This window comes from Pteropus medius, unplaced genomic scaffold, assembly GCF_902729225.1.
Source record: "Pteropus medius unplaced genomic scaffold, Ma_sr-lr_union100, whole genome shotgun sequence".
In the NCBI taxonomy this organism is placed as follows: Eukaryota; Metazoa; Chordata; class Mammalia; order Chiroptera; family Pteropodidae; genus Pteropus; species Pteropus medius.
The window spans coordinates 2021303-2048266 of NW_024344253.1; the positions used below are offsets into that span (position 1 = coordinate 2021303).

A 26964-nucleotide genomic window follows, 5' to 3' on the forward strand; every position below is an offset into this window, starting at 1 on the left:
AGAGTAATCTTGGTTGTAGGCCCTTGGCTTTCATCACTTTGAATATTTCCTGCCGATCCCTTCTGGCCTGAAAAATTTCTGTTGAGAAATCAGCTGACAGTCTTATGGGAGCTACCATGCAGGTAACTGACTGCTTTTCTCTTGCTGCGTTTGATTATCTCTTTGTATTTAACCTTCGACATTTTAATTATGATGTGTCCTTGTGTGGGCCTCTTTGGGCTCATCTCGCTAGGGACTCTCTGTACTTCCTGAACTTGTACGTCTATTTCCTTCTCCAGGTTAGGAAAAATTTCAGTCATTATGCCTTCAAATAGGTTTTCAATTCCTTGCTCTCTTCTCCTTCTGGGGCCCCTATGATGCTTGATATTGTCCCAGAGGCCCCTTAAAAAATCCTGATTTTTCTAGATTCTTTCTTCTTGTTGCTGTTCTGATTGGGTGTTTTCTGCTACCTTATCTGCTGGTTTAATCCTCTGCTTCATCTAATCTACTGTTGATTACCTTTAACATATTCTTGATTTTTGAGTGGTTTTTACATTTCTATATCCATTTTTATGTTTCCTATCTCTTTTCTGAAGTTCTCACTAAGATCATTGCGCATCCTTATAACCAGTGTTTTGACCTCTGCATCTCGTAGATTGCTTGCCTCCATCTTGTTTAGTGTTTTTTCCTAAAGTTTTCTCTTGTTCTTTCATTTAGGACATGTTTCTTTGTCTCTTCAGTTTGGCTGCCTCCTGGTGTTTGTTTCTATGTATTATGTAGAGTTGCTTCATCTTCCATTCTTGGGAGTGGCCTTTGCAGTCGGTGTTCTGTGTGGCCCAGTAGCAGTCTCCCTGGTCACCTGAGCCGGGTGGTGCAGGTGTGTCCCTTGTTTGGGTTGTGTGTGTCCTCCTGTTGTAGCTGAGCCTTGATTGCTGTTGGCACATCAGTGGGAGGAAATGACCTTTAGACTGACTGGTTACGAGAACTGCTGGTGACTGCAGCGGAGGGGCTCTTGTGCAGAGGGTGACATTACAGAGCAAGGTTTGCTTTAGTGGAGCTCTAGTGCCTGCAGAGTCTACCCTTTGAGTGTGTCATCTGTGGAGGTGGTTGGATGGTGCTCTGATATTGTCTGAAGTTGGCCAGTGTTGGTTCTGGGCTTCTTGGGAGGGCCTCTCATGCAGGCCAAAGTCAGTTGCTACCTGTGCCCTGCTCAAGGCCACTTGGTATGAGGTATAAAGTAATCTCCAAATGATTGCCACTTGTGTTGGGTTTGGAGGTTCCTGGGAGAGGCTAAGGCAAGAACCGAAGCCAGCTGCCATGAGTGACAGGTTTGAGGCTGCTTAGCAAGAGATATGGGTCATACTGAGGCCAGATGCTGTTAGTCTGAGGTTTATGAACCTTTGAGAGATTTTGGGAAAGTCCACAGCATGAGCCAAGATAGACTGTTTGCAAGGAAAAGCCAACAGAAGACTTAGGTGGGCCCAAAACTTGGGTGGTGTGTGGTCTCAGGGAATCACCAGGGCAGGGCGAGCAATGTTAGTCAGGTTGATGGAGAGTCAGATACAGTGACCACCTGTGTGTGTAGGCTGCATGGGTGGGGTGGGGTGATGGGCTCAACAAAGGAACAATGGCTTCTGCTAGCACTTCTGTCTAGGAGAAAGGTACCCCTCCAGCCCTTGCCCTGAAGGCATGCACTTCAGTTCTTCCTTGTACATCCTTGGTGCCTTCTCAGCTGCTGCCCTGGCACTGGATCTTATAGTGAGTGAATCTCTCAGTGAGTACATCTATGCATGGGCCCTTTAAGAGGAATACCTGGGACTCCAGTTGCCCTCCTCTCATTCAGCTACAATCTCTTCTGGCTTTCACATCCAGAAATTATGGGAACTTCTCCCATCACTGGAACCCCAGGTTGGGAATCCCAGTGTGGGGCTGGCATTCCTCGCTCCAGAGGGGTGATATCCATGATTGAGATATCCCTCTTGATTTTTCACCACCATACATGTGTGTGGAACCAATTTGTTCTGCATCTTTGTCTCTCCTACCAGTCTCAATGTGGCTTCTTCCGTATATCTTTACCTATAGGACTTCTGTTCGACTAGACTTCAGACAATTCTCAATAGATTAGTTGTAATTTTGATGTGGTTGTGGAAGGAGGCAAGCACAGTGTTTACTCACTCCACCATCTTGACTAGAAGCCTCTGGTCCTTCTCCTTATATTATCTCCCTACTTCTCTGACAGTATATCTCCTATTTATTCTTCAAGGTCTAACTCAGAGCCAATTTCTATTATAACACCTTCAGTGATCTTAGAGGTAGAATTGCTGTTTTTACTCAGTATTTAAATGTGATGTGCCTACCTCTACTTTAGTTCTTGTCACACTGCATCACAGATGTGTTTTCATTTATACCACATTCTTTTCTTACGCCACTCAATGAGGGAACATTACTAATTTTTATTCACTTTTGTTTTCTTATTATTTGGTTCAGCAGTGCATAGGAGCTAATGTGCATTTAATAAATGTAGAAGGATATTATTTATTTTTTTGCTTTTTATTTTGTTATTTTATTTTTATTTTTACATTCTTTTCTGGTTCATCTCTATAAAGACTGTTCTTGCTGAAAGCATGGAGGAAAAAAGTACATATATGAAACTACCATATATTTTTATACATATAATCCATGTATTGCCTTCACTGCATGACTTTGGCACTGACTTTAATTGACAATGTCTAACTGGATTTCAGTGGTTGTTCTATCACTGTTGACCCTTAACTGAGGTTGCAGTAAGTCAACTGAAGTCATGAGGTTTGAATTCACTGTACACACACAAAAAAGTGTGTTTCCTACATAAAACCTGTGTATAAGATTTGATTTTGCTTTTATTTAAAAGGTCATGTATGTTGCCTGTATTGATGTGGTTCATTCAGGAACACAGCCTTCCAAAGGCACATCAAGGGGTTGATTTGAAATATGTTATGAAGTATCTATATTCCAATTTTAAACCTTTTCTATTTAGAGGCTATAACAAATATTTAATTAATGAGCTGCCTTTATAAATTAATAAGGCTAATAATTAATACAGTTTTAGAATGTGACACAGGAACTTAAAAAAATGTTTTTCTAATTGTTTTATGAGAGGTAGCTCTTTTGCTCTCGGCAACTAGGATTGCATGTTTAATGCACATTCAATTAGATAATCCTATTGTTTAAGTTAGTGGTATTGTGTCTTAAATACTGAATGGTAAGCTTCTAGAAGACATAGGCTGTGTCTTCCACCTCAGCAGGTGTCCTCTGTGGGCTGAGACTGACTGTTCTGTTTACCAGTGTATCCAATATATATTAGGATCTCATAAAATATATGCTGGAAAAAGAAATAAATAAAAGAATAGTTGACATGCAATAAATGTTTGTTAAATGCAATGCTTTTAAGAAATCAAAGACTTCTAAAAAATACACAACTTACTCTTTTCCAACTACATGCTATTATGTCACAGAAATTCTGTAAGAAGTCTTCGATTCAATTCACCGCGGAACATGCTGTGCGTCCATGGGAGACTCTGCCCTGACTGCTTCCTTGATCTTACATATTCTTCCCCAGACATTCACAGGCACTCTCTCACTCTTCCTTCCAGTCTTTGCTCAAATGTCATTGTGTCAATGACACTCTATTTAAGATTACAAACCATCTTTCTTAGCTCTATTTTCTTTTCCATTGCACTTTCTATTATATCATCTTCTTATTTAATATATTTAATGTCTTTCTCCCCTCAGCTGGAGTGTAAGCTCCACTACAGTAAAACTCTCTGTTTTGGATATAAAACAGGGCTGGCATGTAGTAGATGCCTCTTACTTGTGGAATGAAATAACAAATACTGGCATATATTTTCTGCATTAGCTACCTCATCTATAAAATGGGAATAATTTGTTTTATCAGACTTATTTCATAGGGATTATTCTGAGAATAACATGGTATTATATATTTGACATTAAATACCTTTCAATAAAATTCAATGATTATTTTTATAACTAAGAGAATAATGTCATATTCAGATTTGCCATTTCCTACAATTTAGTTCGAGTGCAAACAATGACATTTTGAAATAGCACAATACTTTGGTTTTAAACATCCACAGATAAGACTTTCAAAAATATGTCATTGGAAAGGGTAGAAAGCATCAGCTTTATATGCTTCTTTGATCTTTTTGTAGTGTCACATTGTGGGCATATTATATTTGTAAATTAATGTAGTTTTTAAAAAGATGTGGATCCACAGAAGCAAATTTTATAGATAGATTTACATTTTATACATATTTTAACAATTATTTTAAGATTCTACTAAAATGCTAAGACTTTTTTTTATTTAATTATGTTTCTTGGCTGACATTGCTTTATCAGAACTGAGATTAAATTTTTTTTGCTACTTACTCAGAAAAATTCTAAGAACTGTGAGCCCCACAGTTGTGCTTCCCTGATTTGGAGGACCCAAAGGGGGCCAATATTGTAACCCGATGCCATGTTAAGGATAAAGTAGCATGCATTATGGGACTGGCTGCAACGCTGGACGAGGAAGGGATGGAGAGTGTAGTGGAAGTTAGAAATTGTGCCCTATATCTTAGAGACATAAAGGGCCTGCATTCTAAACCACAAAGCTGGAAGCTTTTCTTATAATCTGCATTCTGCATGAGATATAGGTATTTCCAGTGCACCTGTCTTTCTCTTATGCACTTCTGTAATTACTTGCTCATCATCTTTCTCCCATGATGGTCACCTCCTTCCATGTCTCACCTTGAGGCAGGCACGAAGAAGCAGCTGAGTGAAAACTAGGTAAATGAATAAACTAATGACCCTGTGTATTATTCTTACACAAATGATCCCATCTTCACTTTTTTTGCTCTCCTTTCTCCTCCTTTATCTGCATCCTCTATAGCTTCAATCAAAACTTTCTGTATAGGGAACTATTTTCATGTTTCGACTCATGTGCTTCCACCTCTTATGTTTTGAGTTACCATATATGCCAAAAATGGACACCTTGGTAAAGAGCAATAGAAATAAATCTTTCACAGGCTTCATTTTTCAGGGTAATGATTAATGCTACTCAACGAATAAAGCATTCATTGTGTCACTGAATATTGATAAATGATCCCCTTGCCTTAATATGCTGTTGATACTTAGAAATCAACCAAATATGTTTCCCACATTTTGTAAACATCTTAAGATTTCATCTATATTCCAAACTTTAGTTCAGAATGTTCTTTCTCAGAAGCGCGGCATAGTGATTTAGGATGGAAATAATGACAGGATCTTTTTCAAAGTGATTAGAACCTTTCTGGTATAAGCCTTATACAGCATAATGAATGTGTTGGCATTTGGTCCTTATTTGCATACTATAAAAATAAAACAGAGTGTACAACGAAGTTCCCGTGAACTTCGCATTACCTGTTAAATAAAGATACTCAAAAGGCAATGTAACCTAATTAAAATCAAGAAATTGTATTTAAGCCATACTTATATACTTCTAAGATATTACATATGCACTAATATTTACCATGCATGCAAAGGGTATACACCTCATTAAACATACAGGAAAAAAAAATCCCAAATTTCTTTGCTTAGTTAGTCATTTTATAAAATTTTTCTAATACCAATATTAGCTATTTTAACAGCTGGGCTAAAGTCACATTTGTGTATAATTAATGCATTAGCAGTTCTAATCCAAAGCTAAATCTGAAGGACCTTCTTGGAGTTTAAAATTTGATGTTTTTTTTTTTAATTTTTAATTTTTATAGATATATTGAAAGTTTGCAAATAACGTAGTTTTTCCTCTTAAATGTTCCCTTTCTCATTGTTCATACTTTCTGGCTTGCTCAGGAATGCACAGATGTTAATATCGATGCTGTTTTTAAAGAACAACAATGAGGTGTTTGTTTTGTAACCTTTTCTCTTGAGCCTCACACATATAATTACATAGTCTTTGAAACTTTCAAAACAAATAGGAGTAAAGTAGCCTTTCGAAATGAAGTAATTGTATGGCTGGGGTCTCTAGTCCTCTAGATTAAGGGTAGATTATACATTTTTCCTATATAAAATTTGTCAATTTGAGAGTTTGTTTAAAAAATAAATTTATAAGCATACACTTGTTATAGGAATTATTGTATAAAGGTGTACATGATTAAGAGTTGGGAAAAGGCATGAGATTGCAACTATGAGACAGCAAATGCTTTCTGTTTTGATAGTTACTATAATTTTTCAAAGATCATTATGAAAACTATAGCACTGATTGTTTTAATTACTTAAGATAAGGCAAAGAACAGTCTCTAGAATAATTTGATTAAAAAAACAAATTCTGGTGCAAACCCTTTTGAATTATTTACAAACATCTCCAACAGTTCTATTATTTAATGAAGGAAAAGAGAGGTATCCTTCCCTACCCCCCATCACAGAAGTCATCACAGTAGAATACCATAAAAGCCTGTGATGAGGATTTTAGTCTCAGATGCAGCCTATGTCCCCACATGTCTCATAAATTCTTTTAATGCATTTTCACATGCATGATCATGAATGTCTATTCACTGAAAAGGTTTACCATATGTTACATTTTTCAACTACCAAGGACAAAGGGCAAATGGTCCCTGGCCTTGTATTTGGAACAAAAAGTATAAAAGCAAAACAAAAACTTCTTACATTTTTACTAAATAAAAGAATGAATGCAGATAGTAAAGAATAGTGGAAGCTTCTTTTAACACCATGCTGTTCTTTCTTGAGACAAAGTGTTCAATGAGGGACAGACAGGGAGAAAAGGAAATACAGAAGTAGAAGACCTCATGTGCAACCCAATCCATCTTCTCCCCAGTAAAGAACTGACCGTTTGCTGCAGTATTGCATGAAGTGTTTCGTTCAGTATACTTTTAGAGTGACAGGGATTTTTGCTATTTATTTAGGAAGAATTCACACTAGAGTGGGTAGTTATTGTCAGCAGTTTTTTTTTTTCCCCCCCTCCCTCAAGATACTCTTATGTGTGCTTTTTGAATCAGGATAAGCAATTCTTTTTCTCCTTTTTAAAAATATATTCTAATGACTTGGGGTATTATACCTTAGTAGATATTATTTAGCCAAGCCAGAGAGATTTACTGCATTTGCTAAATGTCTATTTTCCTCAAATTATTTATGTAAATAATATATACATATATATATAAAATCATATAGATTATATACATATATAGACATGTACACTTTCAATCAACTACCCCAATAACTACAGAGAAACAGTCACCTACAAACCCAAATTATTCAGCCAAACACACACATATACATATACACACATATTAAAAATTGCATAAAGTGGAAGGAAAAAATCCTAGTATACAAATTTAACCTTAAATATTTGTTCTATCCAGGCAAAGTCTTTTTGTTTTTCAAATTGTAATTTATTGCAAACAGTTTTTCTATCAGTTAGTTATCAGCCTTAGTGGAGCTCCCCAGTGAGTTCTGATAAAGGACTCATTGTATCAAAATACAATAGCATGTAAGCTGAAGGTGCTAGGAAGCTCCTTATACGGGATGTTAGCCCTAGCTTATGCTTATGGTCTCTAAGAAATGCCAGGAAAAATTCACTCAAGCAAATTAGTGTCTACATTTCATGTATTAAAGAACATGTATAGTTTCGGCCTGGTGTCAGTTTTATGGTGCCATTTTTCTGACGTGCATCAGAAGGGACCCACAGTGGAAAATTAACTTGGTTTTTTAACTAGCGGCTCAAGATGTTCATCTTCTAAAAATACTCTGCCCCACTTCATTTATTACTTCCCACTTATTTATTTGTGGAAGAGGCTTCATTCTCCAATGAATATGCTGTAGTCGAGCCTTTCTAGGTGCTAAGTATTTTAGTTCACAGCCTATATCTTCCTAAGCTTGCTAATAACAACCAGCGCTGAATCATTTCTATTGCCTGTCTTGACTTCTGGTCTGGTTTAAAGGGTCAGCTTCTTCATCTCATCAATTTATCTTAAATAATTTTGTCAATGAATCTATTTTAGGCCACTCTAAAGAATACTTATTAAACTAGGTATCTCATTCTTAAAACAACAACAACAACAACAACAACTCACTAATCTTCCCTAAATTTCCACTAAATTTTCCTTTATTAAATTAAAATTTCTGTGTAAGCAGCATAGTTGTTTTTACTTTATATGAAGCCACCCTTTCTGAAGCTATGGAGAAAAAGAAAGAAATCTTCCCTAAGAGGGGAAAAAAATGCTAGGAGACTTGTAGAATGAAAAGATGGGAAAACTATTACCTATCTCTGTATTTTTCAAGGACTTTCTTGTTTAAGATACTGTTAAAGCAATCATCAAGCCTAACTAATTTAATCAAATGATCTTTTACATAATCTCCATTCTTGATGAAATGACATTTGATTTACAATAATAAAAATTATTATGCTTCTTGAGTTGTCCATATTTAATTGAGATACTGATCAGAATATGACATCTTCCATGGCAGGTGTGTGTGTGTGTGTGTGTGTGTGTGTGTGTGTGTGTATGCATGTTTCCATGTGTGTGTGCGTGTGTGCATATTTACTCCTGTAGCATATATAGCTCGTAAAGATACAGATTTTATGAAGTAATACTTTTTTTATTAATTGTTATTTTGTAATCGTTACTCTGTATGTGTTTGTTCCGTCTACCCAACAAGTTTACACACCTTTGATGGCAGGGACCCTTTCTTATACACTTTATTTTCCTGTGTACAGTGTCTTACATATATTAGCCATACTCCTGACTGGTATATATGGCAACTATTCAGTATCACCTGTCTTACCATAAAAATAGGTGACGGAAATGATTAGTATAGCAAGAACAATCCAATAATATTGGTGCTTAAGGACCATTGACTTTTTCAGTGCTCATTTTGTCAGAATTTGGTATTAAATCACTTTTTGTTGAGAACCTGAAAAATGTGTCACAATATAGGATGCTTTACAAAGAGGGCAATTTAATTCTTTATAGCTTTGAAAGGATTTCAAACTGTGTCATTTCATTTATCTATGAGGACTAAATTCACATGAATTAGCCTCTCACTCACGCAATGTGGTACAGAACCTTATTGTCTTGTCAATGGTTCATGTAGAGCTATAATTTGGAATAGTTGAAGAAAATGTCCAGTGACTATGCATGGGGCTACATCCTTCCAGAGTCATTGACAGTAAATGTATCACTCTCTGATTTGCCTTACCCATAAGCATCAAACATTTGGGCTTCCCTCATTTTTAACTTAGAAAACACTATTTTGTTTTAGCTCCTAGGTATACAGCGACATTTTCCCATTAGAAATGGATGCATTTCTTGTGGTAGTTAGCAGTTGCCAAAACATCACATTACTCTTGGTGAAACAGAAAAAAATTCTATCTGGAAATCATTAGAGATCCATGACCTATAAAGCTATTTGCAAACACAATGCAATTTTAAACAAATGTGAAAGTGTTGCTCTAGTCATCACTGGGGTGACAAGATCAATCAATCCCTCTGAAATAGTCTCAACCCAGAGGTGCTCACTGAATCCTCACTTAGTTAAGCCCTGATTTCATCTCCAGCCTGAGAAATTTCTTTTTGACTCACATTTTCCTACTCTTGGTTCTCAATATTTACCCTCAAATATAATGTAACCACACAAATATGAGTTAATTTTTAATTTTCTAAGGAGTACATGGAAAAATATTCAACTACTATCTCCTCTGCTGCCAGCTGGTTGATCATGGACATGAAACATACTTCCTTAAATTCTGCAAGGAAGGTCCTAAGAGATAGTAAAAAGAACATAGGTTTCCACATTTACTAGCTGTGGAACTTAGGTATATTTCATAATCTCCTGGATAAGTTAATAATCTCTGTGAGCCTCAGTCTCCTTATCTGTAAAATGGGTTAATATTAACTGCCTTAGTAAATTGTTATTATTTTTAAAGCATTTCTACTTATTTGTCAATTTCTATATCTGTCTCTACTGCTACCTCTAACCTATCTCCATCTCTACTTCTACACGTATGTTTCTAAGTGATAAACAAAGAACTCAATAAGTATTAGTTAGCTCCTTTACTTCTAAAATAGCATACATTTCTTATATACAAATACTAAACCAAATATGTAAATTTCAATTTTTAACAAATACCATGTTAGAATACCTGACTCTGAACAGAACTGTGTTAGCTAAATGGTTGAAGAAAGGATAAAAAGTCCATTTTTTAAAACATAGCTAAATATAGGAAGCAAAATATTCTTTAAATAGACATTTTCTGTTACCTGTTATATCTGATTTTGATTGTATTTTGTTTGTTGTTTTCACTTCATTTTTTTCAATATTGAAATACAAATATGCTTCTTATTAAAAACTACCTAGAACATCAAATCCCATGCAATAAGAGTGTTAACCATTATAAACCCTGTCATGTCTCTGAGAAGCAGAGGAATTATCTTGTTATCAATTTAATAATGGAACATTGAAGTAAATGATGCCATCCACTGACACCAGTAACACTGTCTCTCTAGGGAAATTCATGTCTGTGAGAACTGTCAATCTAGATGGATACGGATATATTAAATATACTCCCTTCAATCCACAAATCTACCCTTTCTGGGATCCCTTAATAAAAGATTCCTTATTTTGATAAAGACAAGCTATGCAGAATATCTTGACATTACTGATCTATAATCCCTTTATTTAAAAAAATCTTTTGTGGAAGGGGTTAGTAAATATTTTAACAAATTTTCTTCTCTCTTTTTTCCTTTAGCATAACCTGCATGTAAGTGTTTCTGACATTTTAGATGAATGAAGTATTAATAATTACACAGAGATATAGAAAGTGGATATAAGGTATTGATTTAGCTAGTTGCTTTTGCAAGCTTTCTGCAAAACAGTTTACCTTTGTTGTTTTGCATTAAAATTGCCTCCAGTTCTAATTCAGATAGCTATAAGATGATTCTTTATATTAAAAGTGTCTGACATTTTCCCATGAGAAAATATGACAAGTAGAAATTATAAATATAAATATATCAATCAAATATGCAATATGCAACAGTAGAAAAAAATGAAAATCTTCTCAGAACAAAAGTACATAATAATAACAAGCAAGAAATCAGTTCAGTTGTGCTGTTAAGCTACCAAGCTGTTTTGGTATTTTAGATTATTGATGCAAATTTAATTGCATTAATGGACACAGGTGGAAGCCAAGAAATAATGATATCCTTAACATTTAAGAACTAAAAAGAAAAAAATAGATATTGATAAGAGGAAAAGAAGTTCAAGGTGGAAGCAGGGATTGTAGAAAAGACACTTGAAACCTCTGACTGATTTTGAACTCCTGTTTCCCTCTCCCCACCCCAGATGATAATATTTCAGGGTGAAGAGAGGGCCAACTTGTCACAAGATCATTTGACCTGCTATTGTCCAAATGCCTTCTAGGCAGCCCAACTAGGAATTCTACAGGCACCAGAAACGCTATGTACCCTGAACCAAAGCCATCATCTCTCTCCTTAAATCTGTGTTTCCTGCCACACTCTGTTTTTAGGAAATGGAACCACCAAACACACCCTTGCTTAAATGAGAACTGAGAATCATTCCATAATCCTTCATTTCCCTTATTCAATAAGTCCTACCCTTGCTGCTTGAACAGTCACCATCCCTGGCAATTCCAGCTCTACTCTAATACTACTCACCTCTTCAACACTCTAATACTCATTGGTCGTTTTTATTTATTACCTACACCAGGTCCTTCTATAGAACTGGTACCTAGTAGCTACTTAAGATATACTATGACTTTAATTTTCACATTTTTTGAGTTAGGCACCAGTATTTCCATTTTAAAGATATTTTTAAAAATTAAAAATAACTTTTATTAAAGTTTAGTAATTGACAAAGTTTAGAAAAATGTAACATAGGAAGTAAAACCTACCTCCAAAACTACCCTTTGCCTCTCGGCTCTTTTCACAAATGTGAACACAACTAATATTGTTAATCTCTATAAAAAGATACATTTTTATACCAAAGAGATCATAGTATGTACACTGTTATGCAACTTGAACTTAAATTACAGAATTTATCTTGGATATTTATTAAATTAGCCTCTACAGATAAATATCTTTCCTAGTATTTTTAAAATCACTGTACAATACCACGATAAACATTTTTCACATATGTTTGAGAGTATATCCAATGAGTATATTCTTAATTAAGAGATTTCTGAGTCAAAGAAAACATACATTCAAAATTTTTAATGCCATGGTCGAAGTGTTCTGTAGAAAGGGTAGATTAATTAATAATGCCACTACACTGTCTTAAAATGCCTATTTTCCCATATTCTCTTATATTAATCAGAGTCCTGGCAGAAAACAGATGGTTGGGTAATTTGAGTAAAGAGTAATAATACATTTACAAGGTGGAAGAAAACCACAAAAGACAATGGAGGATACTGGAGGAGCCATTACCACCCCACGACCTAAAAGCTGGTGAAGAGGGCTACACAGACAGGAGTGGAGATTTCAGTGGCATTCACAGCCCCCTCACAGTGACTCTGCAGGGAGGCAGCTCCCTCCCTCTCCTCAATCTCTCTGGTCCCCCTCTGACTGAGCCCAGCTGGAGCCAGAAGACGAGGTGACCTAGTGATGCAGGCCAGCCTTCCAGATACAGACACTCTGTGGAGAGAGGAGAGTGGAATCTAGCAGCAAGTTGAAGATGTTGACCAGACCTTATAATTTTCCACAGCTGAAAATTTAAAAAGAGTCTGTGTATAATGCTAAAGCATGTGGATATTTTTATCTTGTCACGTTAGTTCTTGAATTACATATACTCCTTTGCTAACTGGCTTTGTTGTCTCTCCTGTTGCTCTCCTCTCCCTCAAGTTTCAGAGCCACTCAGGGATCTTTCCAAAATGCAAGTGGGATCATGTCATTGCTCTGCATGAAATCTCTCAGTAGTTCTCTATCTTTCCAGGATAAAGTTGAAACTTCTAGGCAAGAACCATTGGCCTTTCATAATTAAGTCCCTGTGGTCTGGGAGCATCTCTCCAGACATCACACCTGCCACCCCCGAGTGTCCGTTTGTATCAAACACTCAAGCAGCACTGAGCCATTTGCAGTTCCCAGTTGTGAAACATTTTCTCACACTTGTATGTGACAGCATTATTCTGCCAGCAAAGCCAGCTTCTCCTTTGTGCATCGCTCCAGAGTCTGATTCTCTGGAAGGCTTTTCCTAACCACTCTCTCATGGCAGAGTTGCCACTACCACCTCTAACAGACATTGTGGGTTTCTCATCTGAACATAGTTTTTCGAACCTGTTTACATGGTTGTCTCCTCCTTTAGGTTGTGAACAACTTAAAAGCAGGCTTTGGTACTTTCTTACTTTATTCATCTCTCTGTTCAGTATACAGCACAGACTCTGATGTCTGATCCCCTAGGTGTGAATCCTGGAGCCTTCAGTAATTTGCTGTGTGTACTCGGTAAAGTTTCTCAATTTCTCCGAGTTTCTTAGCTGTGAAATGAATGTAACCATGGTGCCCTCTTCTTAAGGTTATTGTGGGATTTGAGAGTTTTAACTTTGCCAAACCCTTAGCATTATGTCTAGTATAGAAGCATTGAATAAATGTTAGTCATCAATTTTATTAGCTTCACAATGTTTCTGTATCGTATCAAGCCACCAAGGATTCTATTTCCAAGAGGTTCAGAGTGACTATTCGTGTGAAAACCTACTAGATTTCCCTGGAGAAATGTAAAAAGGCTTTGGGCCTCACACTAAAACTCTTGAGGATATCAGTTTTAAGATTTCTGAGCAAAGAGAAGAAATAAGTGGCTGCCCAAATCTCTGGGTAACCGAGAACCATGGGGGTTATTATTCATTTTATAATCTATAGCACACAAGAGTGCCTAGCACATAACAGGTGATAATACATATTTGTTGGAAGAATACCTATGCTTTAGTTTGGGACACAAACTGCTTATCAATATGGACCACTGCTGTGAACTGAGATGACACACGAGCCCTTTGTCTCAGTGCCAGGAGAAATTGCTGCAACTCCTCAGGAGGGTAGAAACACACCGTTCAAAGGGCATGGAGACAATGAGGGTCTTAAAAACTGTTGTCTCTGGTGAGAAATTCTCCTTCAGCTTGAAGACCCCACGGCAGCAGCAATAGGAAGAATGTTTCCAAGAGCAGAAGCAAGAAGAATTTGCGTAAGAGGAGAGGTTCTGAAATAGTAAGAGTGAAGTAATAAGACTTGTGAAGCTATAGCCTCTGAGGACAGGAGCAAGGAGCTCAACACCAGCAGGAAGCATCAGGGACTGGGGTTCTGTAATAATACTGAGGGGTTGTGTGTTAATATTGACTGGTGCTGCTTCTGAGTCAAATACTTCCGGAATTGTGATTCACCCCCACTCCTTGTTTTTCTTCTCTAGGAAAAGCAAGAGATATAGAATTATTCTCACCATTAATTTTAAGTAGTGTTAGGAATCAACTAAAAAAGCAAAAATCTGATTTTTATATTATTATAATATTAATAATGGTTCTAACATTTGGACAGGAAATTGTTTGCAGTTTAGAAAAACACACGTTTCAAACAAATGGCACATTCATAAAAGAGTTTTACAGTGAAAGGAAAGAGGGCTTTCACAATTTGATTGTTTAGTTCTTGTCAAGGGACTATAGAGCCTCAAAGGGCAAATCATGTTGAATGAGGGGGTTGAGGTCACATTTGCAGACTTCCTCTGACAACGTGCTCACTGTCGACCAGGGATTGTGGAAGGCTGACCTCAGGAGAAGACCATGAGGGCAGTAAACTGAAGGGGAGGTGAACTACAGTAACTTTATTTAAATTTATTTTTTTGATCTGAGTCTGAGATGTCTTCTTTCCTACGTCATTGAGTCAGTGGCATTCCCTCAGATCCTGCAGGTCAGAATAGAAACCCTGAGCACGTGACAGGGTGGTGGGCTTGGTGCTTCACTCACCGAGCACCTACGATGTGCCGGGAATTGTGTAGGTTCTCGGTAGACAGAAGTCAAGAAAACAGATGTGATACCAGCCTAAAAACCTCAAGACTACAGTCTAGTGGGAAATAGAAATATTTTAAAGACCTAACAAAATGGTGTATGACTACACACTGTGATGAGTATTACAAATAAGTTGCTATGCTAAATAAGTAAATGAACAAAATAATTGGGATTTAATATAGATAGCCCTTTCAAATAATGCCTCCCCACAGAAGTGACTTGGAAGTGGGAATCCGACAGATAAGTTAGGATTTACTGGGTGAAGAATGGCTAAATTCAAGTAAGAGGAATATCATATACCAGGGCTCGGATGCACTGAGAACTGGGTATGTTTAAATACGTAAAAGAAGACAAGTGTTGCTGGATGGTAGTGACTGAGGAGGGAATGCAATGAGACGCTGTCAGAGAAGCAGACAGCAGCCACAGTAAAATGTTGGTCCTAGCAAGAGAAACCATATTGTGATGATTTTACTATGGATGAGCTAGAAAACTCTCTAGCTCGCCCATGCTGTCCATATGCCCATTTTCTCTGACTTAAAGATAGAGTTGAACAGCACTGAATTCTTGATTTTATTCATGTCTGTAGGTAACCACACATCCATCCTGGAAGCTCATTTTCTGTCTGCTTCATAGTCTGGCCAAATGGGAGGAGGGGTATGATTATGGCTAAGCGAGGAGGGTGGAAGGAAAGCAGCAACTTCTTTTGTTCCTTTCCTTTCAGACCTGATATTATCCTAAAGAAGAGAGTGCAAAATGACATTGCATCCCTCCCGCTGGGGAGAGTGCAGAATTGGTCACGGGCAATTGTGAGCACTGAGCTGACACAGTACCCTGGTGACCTGAATGAGTTAAAGCATTGTCCAGAAGCTCTAATTTACAACCAGGACGAATTTGGGGCATTGAGAGGCAGATTGAATAGGTCCATTTTTACCCATTGTCATTTCAGTGACAGGTCCAGTTTGCTCTAGTCTAAACTGACTCACCAAATCATACATTCGCACAATTAAACCACCAGCCCTTTGACGTGTCGTAGAATCTCCACAATGTAACACAGCACTGTCACTTCAGGTTCCAGCTTAATGTGCCCTTTACTTTCCAGTTCTCTCTTTTCAGGCATTTTGCACTGAAAATCTTCTTTGACACTCGTTTTAAAATAAGAATATTAATATTGCTGCTTATCATTCTATTAGCCATTGAATACAAAATCTTGTCTATAAGCCGACAATAAAACCAGATATACAACCAGAAACACTTGATTTTAAGATTAGCACCTCTTTAATATATCAAGACAAGGTCCTATTTGCTTGTCTTTTGGTGTAGAACTTTCTTAGTATGTAATAATTATTACAATTTATTTTTATCTACTTATGATAACAAGAGGCAATTTCAATAAAATAAATAGCCAAAGACAATTAAAACAAAATACTTCTGGAGAGGTTCATAAAACTAATAAAGATGATATCAGGAAAATACATAACACTCTTCCAATCAAAGGACATGTGGAAAAGTAGTCCGTACAATAAGGGTGTTCAGTGGTCACATGGGGAAGCTCCAGAATTCTGCTGGGGCGGCTTATGCAGGAACAACCATAATGCTGCTGGGTAGGAGCACGATAGGAAGGTGTCTTTCATCACATGAATAGAAAAGATCTGAGAGTGGCAGTCAGAATAGTATTGGCAAAAAAACAAACAATAACAACAACAACAACAAACACATAGACACTCTGCTCAGATAAGAAAGGGAAACATGGTATGGAAACAAGACATGCTAGACGGTAAAAGAAAGGCCCTTCAGCACCACCAGTTAGACTCTCACCAGGACCACAGTAAGGAGAAAATAAAAATTGATTACAGTATTAACTATGCATCTTTTATGATTTGTTATGCAAATATTGATAGTGAAATTACCTATAACCCTCATTAAAATCAGTTTGGGGTCAGTAATTCTTACAAAGATCCTTCTGTCACCTTTATAAGATCAATTCTAAAGAGACCTCCCCTTCTCCGGACTGATATTAGTATATGATCTGGTAGGTCTTTGATTATTATATTCTAGATTCTTGTGCCCACAGTGAACAAAACCCTTTTCCAAATACTGCTCTATTGAAGATTACATTGTCTTAGAATTTTCTACAATATATAAACTGAAACAATTAAAAGTTCCTAGACTGGCCATTGCCAGACTACATTATCTTTATTCTAATATGCTCCAATTGCATAGGCTAACCAATTCAACTTTTCAGAGTTAAAATTTTCTTAGTATTAAAAAACACATAAAGTTATAACAATAGAATCACATTTATTGAATATAAATTGCAGAGAAAATGAGTCTGCTTTAGAAATTTTAGGGCATATGATGACTACACTAAGGGTAGTACATTATAAAAATTGTTAATTTTGGGGGAGGAATGCATTCATTGGTTTGAAATCCCCAGACAATAAATATGTTTATAATTAGCATACGTAATTAAATTTTTATTAAGTATAGATGTTACCAAAATATTTCAACTCATGAAAAACAAATGCAAAATACGTGGTGTCCTCCTTACACTAACAATAGATTCTTAAGCTGATCTCTTTAATAAATTGATGACTTGCCTGTTTAGAACTTCTTGGTAGAATACATTAGGCAAATCAAAATATTGCAGTGTAATATGAGAATTCTATAAAAGCAACTATTATCAAAGTAGATGGTAAAATTATTAGATTGTGTTATTAATTAAATATTATCTAGGAATATTTTATTACTAAAACTATAAAGATATCAGAAGAAAAGGGACAATTAGATAGTTCTACTCTCCTTTTATAACCACAACTTTTTAGGAGCCCTAATCTCCTTTAAAGATCCAGCTCTTCGTTACTCTAGAGGAAAATTTAGAAGAGACATTTTAGAAATGGAGGCTTATGATTAGTAAAGTTTCATATATGGCTGTGCTCAGGTAAACTTCAATGCAGATAAACGTATATGTGACATTTGACCAAACAGACTTCATCCAGGCATGCTGTGGCTTCACTCTAATCTTCTACCTCTAGTCAAATCCTTCTGCATAATATCCTAAAATAATTCTCACTTGAACTTTTATAGTATTCTTTTAATTACTCCCTTTTCCACAAGTTTCACTCCTTACTTTCACTTTAACTACACAATTTCATACATAGTATACATACTGGCTTCAGTTTACTTAAAAATAAATATGCATCTTCTGAATTTTTACGGCTATAACCAAAGGACTTGTAAAGCAAACATAAAAAAACTTAACATTTGTTAGTTATGGGTGGTACACACAAAAATATGTCTTGCATTATTTTATATAATTTTCATTATTTTTCTTTTTTTCAAAATTAAAATAAAAGCATTAATTGTAATTTGTGTTTATTGAATAGAAACTGGAAAAGGAGAGTTGTAGAACCAGGAGTGGGCTGAGAGTTGGAGAGAACAGAGAAGAATTAAGAGGCCATAAAGGTGACGTGATGGGAGATGTAGAAGGTGTGGGATTTGTTCAGATAACAGGATCTCAGCTACCAAAATAGTCGAGGTGGCATAGTTCTTTAGGAAAACAAGACCAAGAGCTGTCTATGAAAAAAAGCTAGAGACATGATGGCAAAAATAACCAGAGGATAAAAAGTTAAGACATGGTAAGAAAGACCATAAATGTTGATGTTAAAGTTACCTAAGATAATGGCAGACAAAAAATAAAAGTCATATGCTGAAGAGCTCATAAAGATTTGAGAAGAGGAGGGAGAAAAGGGAATGCAGAACAAGGCTGTAGAATAGGAAGAGTGTGGCTTTATTTCATGGAACATGGCTGTGGGAGAAAGAAAGATGGCTGTAGTCAGGCTCCCTCCTGACACCCTCAGCAGCTTCCAGACTGAAGTGACTCAGCACTTCTCCCCTTATATAACCATGTGTCAAACTGCCCGGTACACATGCGTGGGCCTGTGTATGAAAGGCGCCGCCACCTTAAGAGGCTGGCTGTGCTCCTGCTGGAATAAAGAGCTATGTCGCAGTTGCTTATGGCTCTCCGCATTTTCTTCCAACTACCCGAGCCTCGTATCCCTTACCTCGGAACCTTAAACCTACAGCAGCACAATGGTTCAATGATAAGGCATGGGTGACTAAATACCTAGAGTGGCAATGGAAGCTAGAAGAGGGCTAGATGCAACACCTGGCCTAAGGACAGAGATGTGGATGTGTAGTGGGGTGGGGTGGAGAGTACGCAGAGAGGATGGGAAAAGGTGACCTCTATTTGAGAGAGTTTTGAAGAACGTTCCCCCTTTTTTGAGGGAAATAGATATTTCACTTGTGGCCAAAAGACAGATGCAAGAGGCTAGGAAAATATTAAGGTTATCAGGAGATATCAAGAGGATATGCACTTCCGAGGGCAGAGCAAACAGATGGAAGGCACTCTAAGAAAGAACAAAATTAAGTTTTACTGGGTGATAACTGATTAGAGGGAATTAACCTTTGTAAATTGATGTCAGATTCATGAGAAAATAAGGAAAGGAGCTAAATCAGTAGATGTTACTATTTTGGCCATTTAGACTTTAGAATTTTGTTTTATGTGTATAATGTTTCTGCTAATTCCTATGGCATGAGGGATTTCAGATTCAGAGTTGGTAGAAAAACTTCATCATTTATGCAGTATGTAATATACGAGTTAAATTGTTTTAATCCTGCACAATTTTATATTTAATCCTCAAATACGTTCTTTGGGAAAATACCTATCAACAACCACTGACTTGGGATACCATGATACAAAAGAAGAAGCATATAGCTAAGAATTTATCCTTTGTTTATTTGAAGTTAATTATCTATTTATTGGGAGATCCATCCAAAAGATAAGCTTTCTGATACATAAAGTCTTTATTTTTATTTTATGTTATTATTTTATTTATTTATTTTTTTAGGCAAGGCAACCCTTGGTTCACCTCACAGATTGCAAGGACCTTGTCATTTTTCAATCCCTTATTTTTTTATTATTTTTTATGCCTACAGCACCTGGTCTTCTTAGGTGGTCTCCCATCCAAGTACTAACCAGGCTCGACCCTGCTTAGCTTCTGAGATCAGATGGGATCAGGCTTGTTCAGGGTAGGCAAAGTCTTTAGAATTAGACAAAAATGTTCTTCTTGATTTTTTTTCCTGATTACTATCTCAAGAGCCAACATAAACCTGCTCCTATTTTTGCTTGGCCACATGACTGACATTTTTGTGTGCCCAAAGATCTATACCCTCATTGCAGTGAAACTATAATAAGAAACTCTGTTTGTCTATTCTAGGAAATTACTAAGAAAACATAACCTTAGTCCTTCACTCTACACTAGGTACCAAAATAATTTCACAGCTGATTTAAAACTCTTACCCTCATCTTCATGCCCCGAGTGCAATGTGACCTGTCTAGCCAGGAGACTAACAGAGCATCCTCTCCCTTCCTCTTTCTGCCCTGCGTTCCCCAGATCCCAGCAGTGGTCTGTTCCCATAGTTAACCTTACAGAACAAGATAAAGCTTTCTTGTCCAATGAAGCAAGAAAGAAAAAACCTCTCTGAAAATGTACCTCTGTCTCAAAACTTTTTTTCTAATAATAGATATTATTAATCCTGCCCCTTTGTCCACTCAGCCAATAGTCAAAAAACCTCAGAATATAAAAATTCTCAGTAATTTTCTATGTTGTTCCCGTCAAACCATTTCATCATATATGACTAAAATGGAGTAGAGAATAGAAAATAGTATGTATTCACCTCTGAAATGATCTATATATTTTCTGAGCATGAGATCCCACTGGCTTCTCTTATGTGCAATTCAGAAATGCCTAAAAAATGACTAAGTGTTTATGGGTCAGTTAAAAATATAAAAAGCTTTCTCTTCTACTATTCAATACCACTGCAAGAAATACCACTGCAATGTAAGGAATAGTTTACAAAAGTGATTTTCCGGCCTCAGTGAGAAATCCATTTAATCAAATCTTTGGCTGGAAGTGTAGTATCTTTAGGGCAGTGATAAAGTTGACCAATCTTTTTGTTTCTTAGATGAGATTGTGACTTGCCCAAGTTCACATCGCTGGCGACAGAGCTGTGAAAGACCGTATAGTTCTCCCACACCCTGGTTTAGTAATTACTCCTTTATTCCCTTACACACCATGATTTTCCTTCATACCCATCTTCCCCTCCCCCCAACCAATTTGCAGCCTCCATAATCTACTAATCAGTTATTTGACATTATTTTAGAAAACAATCTCTTCTTCAGATTCTGAACATGAAAAAAAATGTTTTAAGTTATGGTCAAGGAATATTCATTTGAGTGATTATAATGTCCCAGCACTGTAGAATAAAGTAAGATGGAAGCAGAAGAGGTAGGAAGGCACCAGGTTTTGTTCATATATGGAAGTTTCAGAATCTGAGCTCATTATTTGGAGATAACAAGGGGACGTTGTACTGCAGCTCAGACTGGAAAGTTCAATCAACCAGCCAAGGAACAACAACTAAAAGCAAAACAACAACAAAAGCTACCTGAGGCAAAAATAAATAAATAAAAATAAAAAATAAAAAAACTTGATAATATCTCATACAAATAAATGATTCACATAATTTGAAAATGAACACGTTGTTCAAAATTCAGCAAGTCATTAAACTGGAGTGTGGGTAGGTGTTCTTACTGGGTACCAGTAAGGTTTCTTTTCAAAATATGCATGTGGTTATGATTAAACTGCAGTATTAATTTGGATTGAAAATAGTTTACTTTGAATAACAGAATATCAGGTAATTAGGGCATTACAAAATATTTAAAGCATTTAGAAAATTTTGGAAGGATGCAAATGATATCAAAATACTAGATTAGGAAAAGTTATGAGCTTAAGTATTAAAACAATAAATCTTTTTAGAAATGAACATTAGATATAAATTTGAAATTTATGTAAGTTATATTGGCTCTTGAGGTAATAATTTTAGTAGAATTAACACAAATGATCATGCAGCCTTAATAACTATACAGAGATATGTTAAATGTTTAGCTCAAACTATTAATCAGTGCGACATGATATACATGTTGGTAAATTTGAGTTAATGAAGAAAATACAACTGTACTATGTGTGATTGAAGATTAGTATGCTTTATAATGTTTTATTTCATATAATTTGATTTTATATTTTATCTAACCAACCTGTATATGTCTTAAAATTTAGTAAACTGATAAAATAATCCTAAATAGAAAGCAATATCTATCATAGTGGTCTATAATTTATTTCTTTTTCTTTTTCTTTCCTTCTTTTTTTTTATCTTTTGATTTTTGGTCAGGAAGTAGTTAGGTAGATGTCGTTACAAGGTAACTGTGTCGTGTAACTGGAGAGACTGAAAACTTTGTGGAGTTCAATTCTTGACTTTGCCACTTTCTAGCCCTTCAATCTTGGTAAGTTACTTCTTCATTTTTAGGGTTAGTTTGTAAAGTGAGGAAAATAATGCCTCCTATTTAAAATTGTGATGAGCATTAGTGATAAAGTATGTCTATTACTCAGTATAGCAATGGACACAATAAGGGGTAGTTATTACTAATGAATTTAGTCATCGTTAATTATGATACTCTAACAGATATTGGCAACACATAGTGATGGGCACCTGGGCTTTAATGCTGTGCTCTTTGGTGTGTTTTATTTGGGGGAAGGGAGAGGAGCAATAACCAAAAACAGATATTTAGGCAAAGAGGCATGGTGTGCTTAAGAAGTGTGGACAAGCTGAACACTGGTTTGCACGACTTTGGGGTCAATATCTCTAAACTTCATTGTTTCTCATAGTAAATAAACGGATTGGGCCAGACAATGCCTGATAATGAATGATTCAAACATTCTCTGGCATTGAAAGGCTCTATAATGTACAATTCAGTTATGTTTATTAATAATGGTAAAGAACGGCAACTCCAATTTTTTCTACTATCATCGAATTTCCCTCTAAGATTAGAAGCCTATTCCAGTGATAATTGGGAGCAAATCTTAATATAGACCAGAAAAATCACAGGAGACGTATGAGAATGAAATAAGACCCTTAGAGAATCCTAGTGTGTGGTTTGATATGTTCTGTGGAATCAATCACTGATAGGCTGACAGATATTTGGTCATCTGTTTCTTAGACTCAGCGAACACGGCTTAGGAGACATGAATTTTAAATTTGAATCATAATTTTGGGAAAGTATTTTGACAGTTGCCTTAAAACAAAACAAACAAACAAACAAAACCTTTTATGGCACGTGTCCTTTATCTGTATGGGAGATTTTTGTAGTTTATTGAAAATTTTGAGAAATGTCCACTTTCACATGAAATTTAGTAAAATGTTATGATATATATAAAAGAGAAGCAGTTAGATTGGCTAGGATTGGAGGTCAGCCTTCAGAACACCAAGAGATCTGTGTCTGGAGGAAACAGAGACCCATATGCAAATAATTACAGGAGAGCATGATATATGCATTGATAGAAGTATGATTATCCTTCCCCGACATCTGGTTCTTCTTATCAGAATTCTAGTTTACATCTATATACCTTTCTATATCTGTAAAAATTACCTATATGTGAGTTAATCTTTTTGAGAATGTAGAAAAAGCGGAGCTTAGGGGTTAGAGAGAAAAAAAAAAGTAATACATAGCATATCAGGTTTAGAAGATTTTTTGCCAGATAATCTTGGAAGAAAGAATATAAAACAAGGCTTTAAAATAACCCCTAGAAAAATTAATTTTTCCTAAGAAATATTAATTGAGCTCCTACTATGCACCAGTTACTGTTCTAGGTGGGTTGAGATTCAGAGGTAAATGAGAAAAAATAGAAAAAGACTCTATCGTTATGAAACTTATACTCTAGAAAAGAAATAAGTTTCATGAGAAAAGGGACTATGACTAGTTCAATACTATGTTCTAAAGTGTCTGGCTCTTAGAATATATTCCATAAATACTGGTAGAATATTTCAGTTTGGGTAATTTCTATTACTCTGTTTTCAACTTCATTGATTCTTCCTTCTGCTATATCCAGTCTTCCTCAAGCCTATCCTCATTTCTGAGATAGTATTTTTCATTTATTTCCACTTGAGTCTTTTTATTTATTTATTCATTCATTTTCATTCATTTATTTTTTGACTGACAGATCCTGCCTCAGGTTTATTTGTTCAAAAAGCACAGGAGCACACCAGCCCCATGCAGACAGAAGTCCAGGGGGTATGCCAGTACCTTCTGTCCTCATGTTTGCAGACAGAGAGGCCTCTACTCTGGAGCCTTCATGGGGGCCTGGGTACCCTTGGGAGCTAGAGCCTGAGATGGAGGCTGAGCTGCAGCTGCAGCTGGGCCTCGGTTTGAGCCTTGGCCTTGGACTGTGGCCAGCAGAGCCTGAGACCCGGAGTAATGCAGGCATGAGCACGTTTACCAGCTTGGGGTGAGCGATGTAGGCAAGTCGATTGAGCTTGCTGCTGCCTCCCTTTGGGACCTCAGGCTTGACCTCCTTGGGCTTTACGAGGGCCTTGATAGCCTCAGCGCATGCGCTCATGGCCTTGGCGTTGCTGGCCTGCATCTTCTTCAGACCCTTCTTGTGCTTCTTGGCAAAGCTCATGTTCCTCCTGAACTTGGAATCCACCCCCTTAAGAGATTCATATCTTTGTGATCGGGGTTTTTTGATGCCGTTTCTGTGCCATTTTCAGGACAGATGTGTTTCTTGGACTTGGCACGTCTGCATTGAAGCCCATAACTCCCAAAGCACCTGGGACCGGAAGAGAAACTCCACTTGGATCTTTTTAATATTTTACAACCTTCTGATAAAATGCCACATATTGTCATGAATGTTTTTCTGCTAGATCTTTTTTTCTGCCTCCACATTTAACAAGGTAATTTAAAAGTCTCTATCTGATAATTCCAATTCTGCATTAGATCTGCTTCTGCAGACCACATGCAAGATAACTCTCTTAACCCTGGACCACATTTTTTTTTTTCTCATGTCTTATAAGTTTGGATTATATCCTAGAGAGTTTGAGTAAAAATAAAACAGTAGAGACCTACATATCTAATAACCACCCCAGCAAGGGTGCAATCCTCCTATTACCAGGCTGCTAGTGTAGGAAACTGAGTTGAGCAAATCTGTAGTTAAGCTGAGTTGGGGCTTTGTTGTGGCTTTACTTAGATTCAGTTTTCCACTGGCTTCAAATGTTTGAGGATTGGATCAGAAGTTTCTCTTCAGTAGGATTTGGACACTGAGCCCCAGAAAGACTCCAGAGTTTCTTTATTATGATTAGCGCAAGCACCAACTTTCCAAACCGTGGGATATCTCTTGTTGCTTGCAGACCAGCCGCTAGCTTTTCGTGTTGCTGGGGCGTTCTCTTTGCTCTCCAGTCCCACATTTGCTTTCTGTACTTCAGACTGTCTTTCTGCTAAGCTTCCTTTCCTCAAGCCTTCAAAGGAGCCGTGGTATAGGGTTGCTGAAGGCCGAGAATGTCTAGGAGGAATAACTCTCGGGACTCTTTTCCCCACCCCAGCCTTCATCAGGGCTCTGCCTTGTAACTGTAGAAGGTCCTGCTCACCTTAGGGGGCGTTTCTCTGCTCTTCTGCCTTGGCAACTCAGTGAAATAACACGGGAAAGAGTTTACTGCTAACAGCCGAGAAGGTCTCTGCCTGGACTCCTTGGGATTCTTACACATCTCACCACTTCAAACTCATCCATTAAATGTTCTTTAAAACTGTACTGGTTTCTCTATGGTGACCTTCTTCCCCTCTCACCATTCCTCTAGGGAACAAATCAGTCATGAGTCTCTTCGCTCCTAAGAAGAGCTTATGGCTTTCTGGAATTGAGTTCACTTAGGTTAATTTGCATTCTTAGATCCCTCATTGGTTTTTAAAAATCTGATTTTGCAGTTTATCTGACTTGTTCTGGTGATTAGGGTGGGAGGGGTAATCTCCTCAGGCTTTCTGCATCCTATCTAGAAGTCCTGCCTGAATTTCAAAGTCAGGATCTAACCTAACCTTATTGTACCTATCACCGCTATCTGGGTTTGAATTGGGAAGGTCTTAAGCACAGATAAGGTGACCACTGAGTCATAAAACATGACACAGAACCCTGGAGTTGAATAGTAGGTATGAGAGTGTATGAAATGTAAAGTATTTGAATTGTAATTACAGTCTGGGTAACAATAGTTATTGTTACATAGTGTTATATGTCATTCTTCATGTTGATTTCTACACCGTTTATGATAATTTAAGAACTTATTGCTTTCAAGTCTGTAAATGTGTTCATTCCCTATATTAAGACATCTCCTCCCACTTTATAACCCAAGAGCCATAACTATATTTAAAATTTAAACTAAATCTAGCATAAAACAGATGCTGAACATTTTAATACTGGGGGTTTTAAAGGACACATTATGAAAAAATTAAAATGCAAAAAGCAGCACAAAGTTAAATTAAATTATTTATTATGGAAAGATTAGTCAATCTAGTTACCTCCTTAAATTTTGCATGAATAAAATATTACACAAAATTTCCTTTTGGGTGATCAGTATATAGATCAGAAACCCCCCAAAGGAGCTGTATTAATAAATTAACTCATTCCTTATTAATTTTCTAGGCATTTTAACAACATGCAAAGTGAAATATTCACCTCAAAAATGACTTTAATGTTATTTCTTTGCTTCGTGTACACAATGGATAATTAGCTCAGGAAAAAAAATCTCAAAGGGAGGAAAAAATAGCCAACTGTGAAATTCACAAATACTTTGCTTGGATTGGGTACAAATGCTATTCAGGCCAATACCAGGGATGCATAAATTCTTTCTATCCCATTTACAATCCAGTCTTGATTAGTTAGGAGCTCATTTTCCAGTTTGTGAATTATCTAGGTCTTTGACTCTTCTCTTCCCTCTGGCTGACTACCTTTCCCATTTCTCTACTCATTAGCACCTCCACCAGAAGGCAAATGAAATGCAGGTGAAGATAAAAAGTGAATCATATA

At 36.7% G+C, this 26964-nt stretch overlaps 1 protein-coding gene and 2 pseudogenes across 3 annotated transcripts in view; all 3 read right to left on the reverse strand.

The window, feature by feature from the left end:
• DPYD (dihydropyrimidine dehydrogenase) overlaps nt 1–26964 on the reverse strand; it is a 701368-nt gene that overhangs the window by 276132 nt on the left and 398272 nt on the right. The gene's annotated exons all lie outside the window — the stretch shown is intronic.
• LOC120607957 (uncharacterized) lies at nt 19994–20114 on the reverse strand (annotated as a pseudogene).
• LOC120607822 (60S ribosomal protein L29-like) lies at nt 24170–24657 on the reverse strand (annotated as a pseudogene).